Consider the following 10,804-nt stretch of genomic DNA (forward strand, 5'->3'; position numbering starts at 1 on the left):
TAAGTGAAGAAAATATCTAATAAAAATTGCAAAAAGAAGCCTCAAACTTTGTAGGAAACAAGAAATTGATACTTATGTACTCTGATCAATATTTATTTTTTAAGCTTATGATAGTTTATGATGACACATACACCTTTGCATTCCTACAGGATCAATAAAGAATATTTAAATATATCAGAAGATATTCCTCTGGGGGTTTTTTTGGATATTTTATTTGTTTACATTTCAAATGTTATTCCTTTTCATGTTTTCTCCTCTGGAAAATCCCTATCCCTTCCTCCTTCCCCCTGGTTCCTTGTGGATGGCTTACTCACCCATCTACATACCCACTAGTAACTCTTCTCCCAGGCATTCCTCTACATGGGGGCATCTAGCCTTTCCAGGCCCAAGGTTCTCTCCTCCTCTTGATGTCAAACAAGATCATCTTCTGCTACATATGCTACTATAGCCATGAGTCCCTCAATGTACACTAGTTCATAGTTATATAAATTGTCTAGTAGTTCAATGAATATTCTATATTGGTCTTACTTATGTCTATATTGGTCATGACAAATGAACTGATATTAAGTTCTTAAAGGGGCAATAATATTTTGTTTAGTTGTTTTATATAGATTTTAGTCTATCAAGTCAGAGAAAAAGTAAAGGAAGGATCTAGCTAAAAAAAATATGTTCAACTCCTCACATCATAGAGAATGAGTGAACAGATAAGTTAGATATAAGCAAAGCATAAAAAACTGTCAAAACTTTGTGACTAGTGGTTGTTGTCCTTTCAAAATTCTAAGATCTCAAAATACAAAAAAATACTCAAAACAGCAACTTTTTGGGCAAAATACAGATGTGGAAAATATATAGCATATTTCAAGGCAAATACCCAACTATCATACATGATATATTTGTTCCAGTTAGACAGCCACAAACTTCTCAGTTCTATAATAATTATTACCTTTATCTTGGTCAACATCCATTCTTAAGTACAAAAAAATCTCTTTGTATTACTTTTCTCTACAACACATGTCCTATCCAGACCTCACTACAGTCAGTCTGAGTTTGCTATATACTGCTTGGCAAACTGGCTAAATGTAGTCTTAGTACAATCTTCTACATATCCCTCAACAAGATTTCATTTATACCTGTTGACTACTACCTTGTGGATGATTCTGTCGCAATTTACTGGCAAGTCAAATCTATTTTTTATTTCTTTTAACATACAGTATTAGCAGTTTCTACTGTGTGATAACCCATAAAAATATTTTCTTAGGTTTTCCATAGCATGACCCCTTTGATCATCACTCAATTCTTGATATATCTCTTTCCAAAACAATATGTTTTTACTTTCTCAAGTCATCTATGTGTTTCTATCAGCAAGGGATTTTTTTATTTACCCTATACAAAAAAAATATTTTATTTTATTTTCTCTTTTCCTTTTTCCTTTTTCCTTTTTTCTTTTCTTCTTTCTTTCTTTCTTTCTTTCTTTCTTTCTTTCTTTCTTTCCTTCTTTCTTTCTTTCTATCTTTCTTTCTTTCTTTCTTTCTTTCTTTCTTTCTTTCTTTCTTTCTTTCTTTTTCTTTCTTTGTTCCTGTCTTTCTCTTTCCCTTTCTTTCTTTCATTAATTCTTTCTTCTCTTTTTTCTTCCTTCCTTTGTTTCTTCCTTCATTCCTTCTTTCCCCCGCTTCTCTCCCTCTTTCTCCCCCCCCCTCTTTCTTTTAAAATCTAATGATTTTACTGGAATTTTCTGCAGGCATATGGGTAAGGACTTATGGGGTATAGACATCAGCTGACCACTCAAAGTCTACCTCAGCAAGGTAACTTCTCTTGAATGTTATATCATTATACCTTAATCTATAGTAACCACACAACCCAATATATCTTACAAGTCTCTTCTTTCCCCTAAAAGATCTTACTGTTTCTTATGACCACAAGATATACAAGTTTTGACATTTTTATTATCTATGAAACTTTCAGATGCTTGTATGTTGTTTAACTCAGAGTCTAAAGGAGTTACTATGTGTAATGGGATGTTTCAAAATAGACTTTTCAAGTGGGCAGTAGTGGTACATACCTTTAATCCTAGCACTTGGGAAGCATAGGCAGGCAAATTTCTGAGTTCAAGGCCAGCCTTGTCTTCAGAGTTCTAGGACAGCCCCAGCTATACAGAGAATCTCTGTCTTGAAGAACCAAAAACCTAAATAAATAAATAAATGAATAAATAAATAAATAAGAACTTTCTGAGTTATAAAGGAAATCTTTCTGGAATGAAAATGTTTTAGTTTGCAAGGCTATGTCTACTATACTACTAATGGATTGCACTACTAACTTGATTTCCTTGCATCTCCAATGCATGTGATGTCTTCATTTCTCTGTATCCTATAACTGAAGTGTGGGGCATCTTCATCAGTGGGGTCTTACCATCTGATTTTGGTGGGCAAAGCAAGGGCATGCATCTTTGTCTTTTATGAGAGATTTCTTTTTAATTTTTAAATTATCTTTAAGTATCAAAAGATGGCCTAGTCGGCCATCACTGGAAAGAGAGGTCCATTGGACACGCAAACTTTATATGACCCAGTACAGGGGAATGCCAGGGCCAAATAATAGAAATGGGTGGGTAGGGAAGTGAGGGGAGGGTATGGGGGATTTTTGGGATAGCATTGGAAATGTAATGGAGGAAAATATGTAATAAAAAATATTTAAAAAAAAGAAAAAAAAAGACTTTTCTTTATTATTTGAAATTTACTTTTCTTTTATGCGCAAGGGTGCTTTGCCTGCATGTATTCCAGTGTATATCTATGGTGGAGTTAGTATCCAATAGCTATTATCCAATGCCCTCTGTGATCTGTAAACATTTTTTACTCTTTTGAAACTACGGAGTCTGTCATCCCAAGGAATATACCATTTCATATAATACTGCACAGTGTGGACCTTGGAAAAACCATCCGTTGTAAGAAGAATGTGCTTCTCTTATACTATAGGACGTCATATGGTGTACAATTCTCTTGTCAAAGTATGTACATACATGACAAATGGTTTTAGAGTTCTTTACTTGTTTCAATCACCATTTGACCTTTTAAAGCCAGTGGAAGAGCAACCACCAGATAGCTTTGTGAGGAGGACATGCTACTTCATGTTTTCTCTGCTGTTGTATTCTCTTTCAAAAAATCTCTTATTCATTCATCCTAAATTTGAAATCAGGCTCCCCAGTTCCACTCATTTCCCTGTTTAGTTGTATCACACTCTCCCTTGTAACATGCCCCCAAAAATGAAAAGAAAAGAAAAACAAAAAACAAAACACAAAACTTTGTCAGTATTTCCCACTGCATACCATATTGGCCATCTTTCTTTCTGTCTTTCTTTTTTCTTTTTTTGGTCACTGCAACCCTCAAAATACAAGTTTATTGAATAAAGCTGAGAGGAGCAATAAACCGACAAAAAATATATCCACACCTTAATAAAATATTTATGTATTTACCAAGTTCAGTAACAGTTTTTTTACATTCAGAGGCTATACATTGGAAAATGTTGATAGTAGCTTTTAGATGTCCTGAAATACTGAAAATCAATGGAAAGACATATTAAAAAGTTAAGGTTTCCATAGGTCAATTAACAAAATCCTATGCAGTTCCTGCTTAGTTTAACATTCTGGTTCCAATCCCTCCTTTTAGACACAATCAAGTTCTCACATTCTTTGAAATGCTTCACAGTGACCATTAGTCATATAGGACTACAGGAGCAACGTTTAAATATTCCTTTATTCAAACCACCCATTCCATTCAGGACAAGTGCAACATGCCCCTATGAATAAGAAGAGAACTTTACAGCCCAGATTCTATTCATTAAGAATGTGAATGGAGAAAACAAGTAGTGTCTGTGTAACATAGTGCAGTTATTTGTACAGAATGTTGTTAAGGCCATGACAGTCTATAAATTAAAACAGTACTCAGTAAAAGAACTTACCATTGACTACACTTGAAATGCTCAATACATCTGGATACATAGTGTTGACATAGGTACTACTTAACAGAAGAGACAAATCTCACACAGTATGAGCAACATATAAGCAGGGGGCACCATGGGGTTTATCTATTATATCTGCATGAGTAACAGTTTACAAGTCAACCAGTATTAATATGTTCCTTCATGTATGTGGAGATTGCTAAAATATGTTCATTGTAAGTTTTGCAGAGCTGTGTATCATAGAAGCAAACAATAAACACCATTGGTTCCTCTGTTCTCTGTGTGGCTGATCATTAAACAATCTGTAGACATTGTGCATGATTACGTTTCAAAGTTCTCTCACAGAAAGCATTCAATACCCTAATGCACTGGAAAAGAAAGATTCAGATTTAAAAGTACATCTCATGTTGATCAAAGAGTACTTTAAGAAGAACATAAATAACTTCCTTAAAGAAATACAGGAAAACACAGGTAGACAGGAAGAAGCCCTTAACTAGGAAACAAATAAATCCCTTAAAAAATACAGGAAAACCCAATCAAACAGGTGAAGGAATTGAACAAACCATCCAGGATCTAAAACTGGAAAGAGAAACAATAATGAAATCACAAATAGAGATAACCCTTGAGATAGAGAAACTAGGAAAGAGATCAGGAGTCATAGATGCAAACATCACCAACATATTCTATAGAAGATTCTATAGAAAACATTGAAACAACAGTCAACAAAAAATGCAAAATGCAAAAAGTGCATAGCCCAAAACACCCAGGAAATCCAGAACACAGTGAAAAAACAAACCTGAGGATAATAGGTATAGAAGAGAGTGAAGATTCCCAACTCCAGTAAATATCTTCAACGAAATTATAGACAAAATCTTCCCTAACTGGAGAGAGAGAGAGAGAGAGAGAGAGAGAGAGAGAGAGAGAGAGAGAGAGAGAGAGAGAGCCATAAACATAAGAAAAGCCTACAGAACCCTAAATAGAATGGATCAGAAAAGAAATTCCTCAAATCCAGCCCTCCAAAGGATAATAGATAGAAATCTACAACACAAAGAAGGAAAATACACCCTTGAAAAAGCAAGACAGTAATCTCCTTTCAACAAAAGTAAAAGAAGATAGCCACACATACATATATCCACCTCTACCAACAAAAATAAAAGAAGCAACAATTACTTTTCCTTAATATCTCTTAATATCAATGGACTCAATTCCCCAATAAAAAGAAATAGACTAAAAGACTAGATACTTAAACAGGACCCAGCCTTTTGCTGCACACAAAAACACATGTCAGTGACAAAGACAGACAACTCCTTAGGGTAAAAAGCTGAAAAAAATTTCCAAGGAATTATTTCCAAGAAACAAGCTGGAGTAGCTGTACTAATGTTGAATAAAATAGACTTTCAACCTAAAGTTGTCAAAAAAGATGAGGAAGGACACATCAACGAAAAAATTAACTATGATAAACTCTAAATTCTGAAGGTCTATGCTCCAAATGCAAGGTGACCCACCTTCATAAAAGAAACTTCACTGAAGATCAAAGCACACATTGAACCTTACACAATAATAATAGAAGACTTCAATGCCTCACTCTCATCAATGGACAGATCATGGAAACAGAAACTAAACAGAGACACAATGAAAGTAACAGAAGTTATGAACCAAATGGACTTAACTGATATCAATAGAACATTTCATCATAAAACGAAATAATATACATCTTCTTCTCAGCAACTCGTTTAATCTTGTCCAAAACTGACCATATAATTTGTCACAAAACAGAATTCAACAGATACCAGAAGATTGAAATAACCCCAGGCATCCAATCAGATCACCAAAGACTAAGACTGGTCTTCAATAAAAACAACAGAAAGCCCACATAAACATGGAAGTGGAACACTGTTCTACTCATTGATAATTTGGTCAAGGAAGAAATACAAAAAAAAAAAAAAAAAAAAAAAAAAAAAAAGGCCTTCTTTAGAATTTAATGAAAATGGTGTCACAACATATCCATACTTAGGGGACACAATGAAAGGAGTGCTAAGACTAAAACTTAACTCTGAGTGCCTCCATAAAGAAACTTGATAGACCATATACTAGCAATTTAGCAACACTTCTGAAAGCTCTAGAACAAAATGAAGCAAATAAGTACAAGAGGAATAATCAAACAGGAAATAATCAAGCAAGGGGGTGAAATCAACAAACTAGAATCAAAGAAAACTATACAAAGAATCAACAAAACCAGGAGCAGGTTCTTTAAAAATAATCAACAAGATAGATAAATCCTTAGCCATATAAGCCTCATAACCAGGAGGCACAAAGACAGTATACAAATTAACAAAATCAGAAATAAAAAGGAAGACATAACAACAGAAAATGAGAAAATTCAAAAAAATCATCAGATCCTACTACAAAAGCTTATATTTAGCAAAACTGGAAAATCTGAATGAAATGGACACTTTTCGAGACATATGTCAGGTTCCAAAGTTAAATAAGGCTAGGCAACAGTGGTGCATGCCTTTAATGCACTTGGGAGGCAGAGGCAAGTGGATCTCTGAGTCCGAGGCCCGCCTGGTCTACAAAGTGAGTTTCAGAACAGCCACGGCTATGTAGAGAAACCCTCTCTCAAAAAACTAAACAAAACAAAAAACAAACAAAAAAGTTAAACCAGGATCAGATAAGCCATCTAAACATTCCCATAACACCCAAAGAAATAAAAACAGTTCTTAAAAGTCTACCAACCAAAAAAATAGACAAAGCCAGATGGTTTCAGTGTAGAAGAGTATCAGATATTCAAAGAAGATCCAACACCAATACTCTTCAAGCTATTCAACAAAATAGAAACATAAGATAGAACTACTTTGTTCTATGAAACTACAATTATGCTCATATCTAAACCACACAAAGACCTATAAATGAAAGAGAACTTCAGACCAATTTTTCTTATGAATATTGATGTAAAATTACTCAATAAAATACTCAATAAAATTCTCAGAAACCAAATCCAAGAACACATCAAAAAGGTTTCATCCCAGGGATGCAGGGATGGCTCAATATAAGGAAATCAATCAATATAATCCACTATATAAATAAACTCAAATAAAACAAATGAACATAATCACCTTAATAGAAACTTATAAAGAATTTGATAACATTCAATATCTCTTCATGTTAAAAGTTTTGGGAAGATCAAGAATTTTAGGCCCATATCTAAACATATAAAAGCAATATGTAGCAAACCAGTACCCAATATCAAATTAAATGGAGAGAAATTCGAAGCAATATCACTAAAATTCGGGACTAGACAAGGCTCCCCACTCTCTTTTTACCTATTCAATAATGTACTCAACTTTCTAGCCAGAGAAATTAGACAAATAATGGAGGTCAAACAGATACAAATTGCAAAGAAAGAAGTCAAAAACATTATTTGCAGATGATATGATAGTACATTTTAGTGACCCCAAAAATGCCACAAGAGAACTCCTACACCTGATAAAGAACTTCAGCAAATTGGTTGGATATAAAATTAACTCAAACAAAACAGAAGCCTTCCTCTACTAAATGATAAACAGGCTGAGAAAGAAATTAGGGAAATGAAACCTTTCATAATAGTCACCAGTAACATAAAATACCTTGGCCTTACTCTAACCCAGCAAGTGAAAGATCTGTATGGCAAGTACAGCAAGTCTCTGAAGAAAGAAATCTACGAAGATCTGGAAGATGGAAAGATCTCCCATGCTCATGAATCAGCAGGATTAATATACTAAAAATGTCCATCTTGCTAAATGTCCATCTACCAATTCAATGCAATCCCCATCAATATTCTAACTCCATTATTCATAGAGGGAGCAATTTCCAAATTCAATTGGTACAACCAGAAACCCAGAAGAGCAAAACCTATTCTCAAAAATAAAAGAACATCCAGGGAAAGAACCACACCTGACCTACAGCTGTATTACAGAACAACTGTGATTAAAACTGCATGGTATTGGTATCGAAACAAGCAGGTAGATAAATGGAATAAGATTGCAGTCCCAGAAATGAACCCACATGCCTAGGGTCACTAAATCTTTAACAAAGGAGCGAAAACCATCCAGTGGAAAAAAAGAGAGCATTTTCTTTCTTTCTTTCTTTTTAATTATTAGATATTTTCTTCATTCACATTTCAAACCCTATCCCGAAAGTCCCTTATACACTCCCCGCACCCTGTTCCCCAGCCCACCCACTCCTGCCTCCTGTCCCTGGCATTCACCTGTACTGAGGCATATAATCTTCACAAGACCAAGAGCCTCTCCTCCCATTGATGGGCTACTATGTCATTCTCTGCTACATATGCAACTGGAGACACGAGCACTGGAGGGTACTAGTTAGTTCATATTGTTGTTCTTCCTATAGGGTTGCAGACCCCTTCAGCTCCTTGGGTTCTTTCTCTAGCTCCTTCATTAGGAGAGCAGTGTTCCATCCAATAGATCACTATGAGCATCCACTTCTGTATTTGTCAGGTACTGGCATACCTCACAAGAGACAGCTATATCAGGGTTCTATCAGCAATATTCTTGCTGGCATATGCAACAGTGTTTGGGTTTGTTGGTTGTTTATGGAATGGATCACTGGGTATCACAGTCTCTGGATGGCCCTTCCTTCTGTCTCAGCTCTGAACTTTGTCTCTGTAACTCCTTCCATTCGTATTTTGTTCCCATTCTAAGAAGGAACGAACTATCCACACTTCAGTATTCCTTCTTCTTGAGTTTCATGTGTTTTGCAAATTGTATCTCGGGTATTCTTAGTTTCTTGGTTAATATCCACTTATCAGTGAGTGTATATCATGTGTGTTCTTTTGTGATTGGGTTACATCACTCAGAGTGATATCTTACAGATCCATCCATTTGTCCAAGAATTTCATAAATTCATTGTTTTTAATAGCTGAGTAGGACTGCATTGTATAAATGTACCACATTTTCTCTATCCATTCCTCTGTTGAGGGGCATCTGGGCTCTTTCCAGCTTCTGGCTATTATAAATAAGGCTGCTAGGAACACAGAGGAGCATGCGTTCTTATTACAGGTTGGAACATCTTCTGGGTATATGCCCAGGAATGGTATTGCTGGATCTTCTGGTAATACTATGTCCAATTTTCTGAGGGACAACCAAACTTATTTTCAGAGTAATTGTACAACATTACAATCCCTCCAGCAAGGGAGAAGTGTTTCTCTTTCTCGACATCCTTGCCAGCATCTGCTGTCATCTGAATTTTTTATTTCAGCCATTCTGACTGGTGTGAAGTGGAATCTCAGGGTTGTTTTGATTTGCATTTCCCTCATGATTAAGGATTTTGAACATTTTTTAAAGGTGCTTCTCAGCCCTTCAGTATTCCTCAGTTGAGAATTCATTGTTTAACTCTGACCCCTATTTTTAATGGGTTTATTGGATTTTCTAGAGTCCAGCTTCTTGAGTACTTTGTATATATTGGATGTTAATCCCTAACAGATTTAGGATCGGTAAAGATCCTTTCACAATCTGTTGGTGGCCTTTTTGTTTTATTGACAGTGGCTTTTGCGTTACAGAAGTTTTACAATTTTATGAGGTCCCATTTGAAAAGATAGCATTTTCAACAAATGGTGCCAGTTCAACTGGTGGTCTGCATGTATAAGAATCCAAAGTGATCCATTCATATCACTTTACACAAAGCTCAAGTACAAGTGGAAAAAGAATGTCTATATAAAACCACACACCCTGAATATAAATAACAGAAAGTAACGAACAACAGTGAAAACATGGGCACAGGAGAAATTTTCCTGAACAGTATACCAATGGCTTATGCTCTGACATCAAGAATTGACACTGTCAATAGGACAAAATGGCAACTAACAGCTTGTGAATAAATCTTTACAAATCCTTTATCTGATACAGGAACAATATCCAATATATAGAAATAACTCAAGAAGTTATACTCCAGAGAACCAAATAATCCTATTAAACATAGAGTAAAAAGCTAAACAAATAGTTCTCACCTGAGAATTAAATGGCCAAGAAGCACTAAAAGAAATGTTCAACACCCTTCGTCATCAGGGAAATGCAAATCAAAACAATTCTGAGATTACACCTCACACCAGTCAGAATGGCTAAGATAAAAAACTTGTCAGTTGCTGATGAGGATGTGAAGAAAGAGGAACACTTCTCCATTGCTGGTGGGATTGTAAACTGGCAAATCCCTACAGTGTGGTCTCCCTTTCCCCAGCCTGGAACCTGCTTGCTCAAGGGTGGAGCTTCCTGCTCATTCGTCCTGCCACGCCTACTGCTGGACCCTGTCGCTTTGCTGCTTGGAGCCACACACTTGCTCATCCTGCTACTGGATCCCGAGATTGTTTGGTGGGAAATCGGGTTCCCTCCCCCTTCCTTTATAACTGAGTGTCTGAAAAAGTAAAATTGAGCTTTGATCAGAATGCTGTCTTACATTTCTTTCTCTCGCCGCCTAGCCCCTCTTCTCTTCCAGGTTTCCAAAATGCCTTTCCAGGCTAGAACCCAGGCTGTGATCTGCTGGCCGGACACAACACTACAGGAAATTGTTAGGGTGGTTCCTCATAAAATTGGACATAGTACTACATGAGAACCTATCTATACCACTCCTGGGCATATCTAAAAGATACTCCAAGGTATAAAAAGGACACATGTTCCACTATGTTCATAGCCACCTTTTTATAATAGCCAGAAACTGGAAAACAAAAATCATCAAACAAAGACGAAAGCAAGACACCATCAATAAGACAAAAAGGCCACCAACAGATTGGGAAAGGATCTTTACCTATCCTAAATCAGATAGGGGACTAATATCCAGTATATATAAAGAACTCAAGAAGGTGGAC

Source organism: Mus caroli, chromosome 17, assembly GCF_900094665.2.
Source record: "Mus caroli chromosome 17, CAROLI_EIJ_v1.1, whole genome shotgun sequence".
In the NCBI taxonomy this organism is placed as follows: Eukaryota; Metazoa; Chordata; class Mammalia; order Rodentia; family Muridae; genus Mus; species Mus caroli.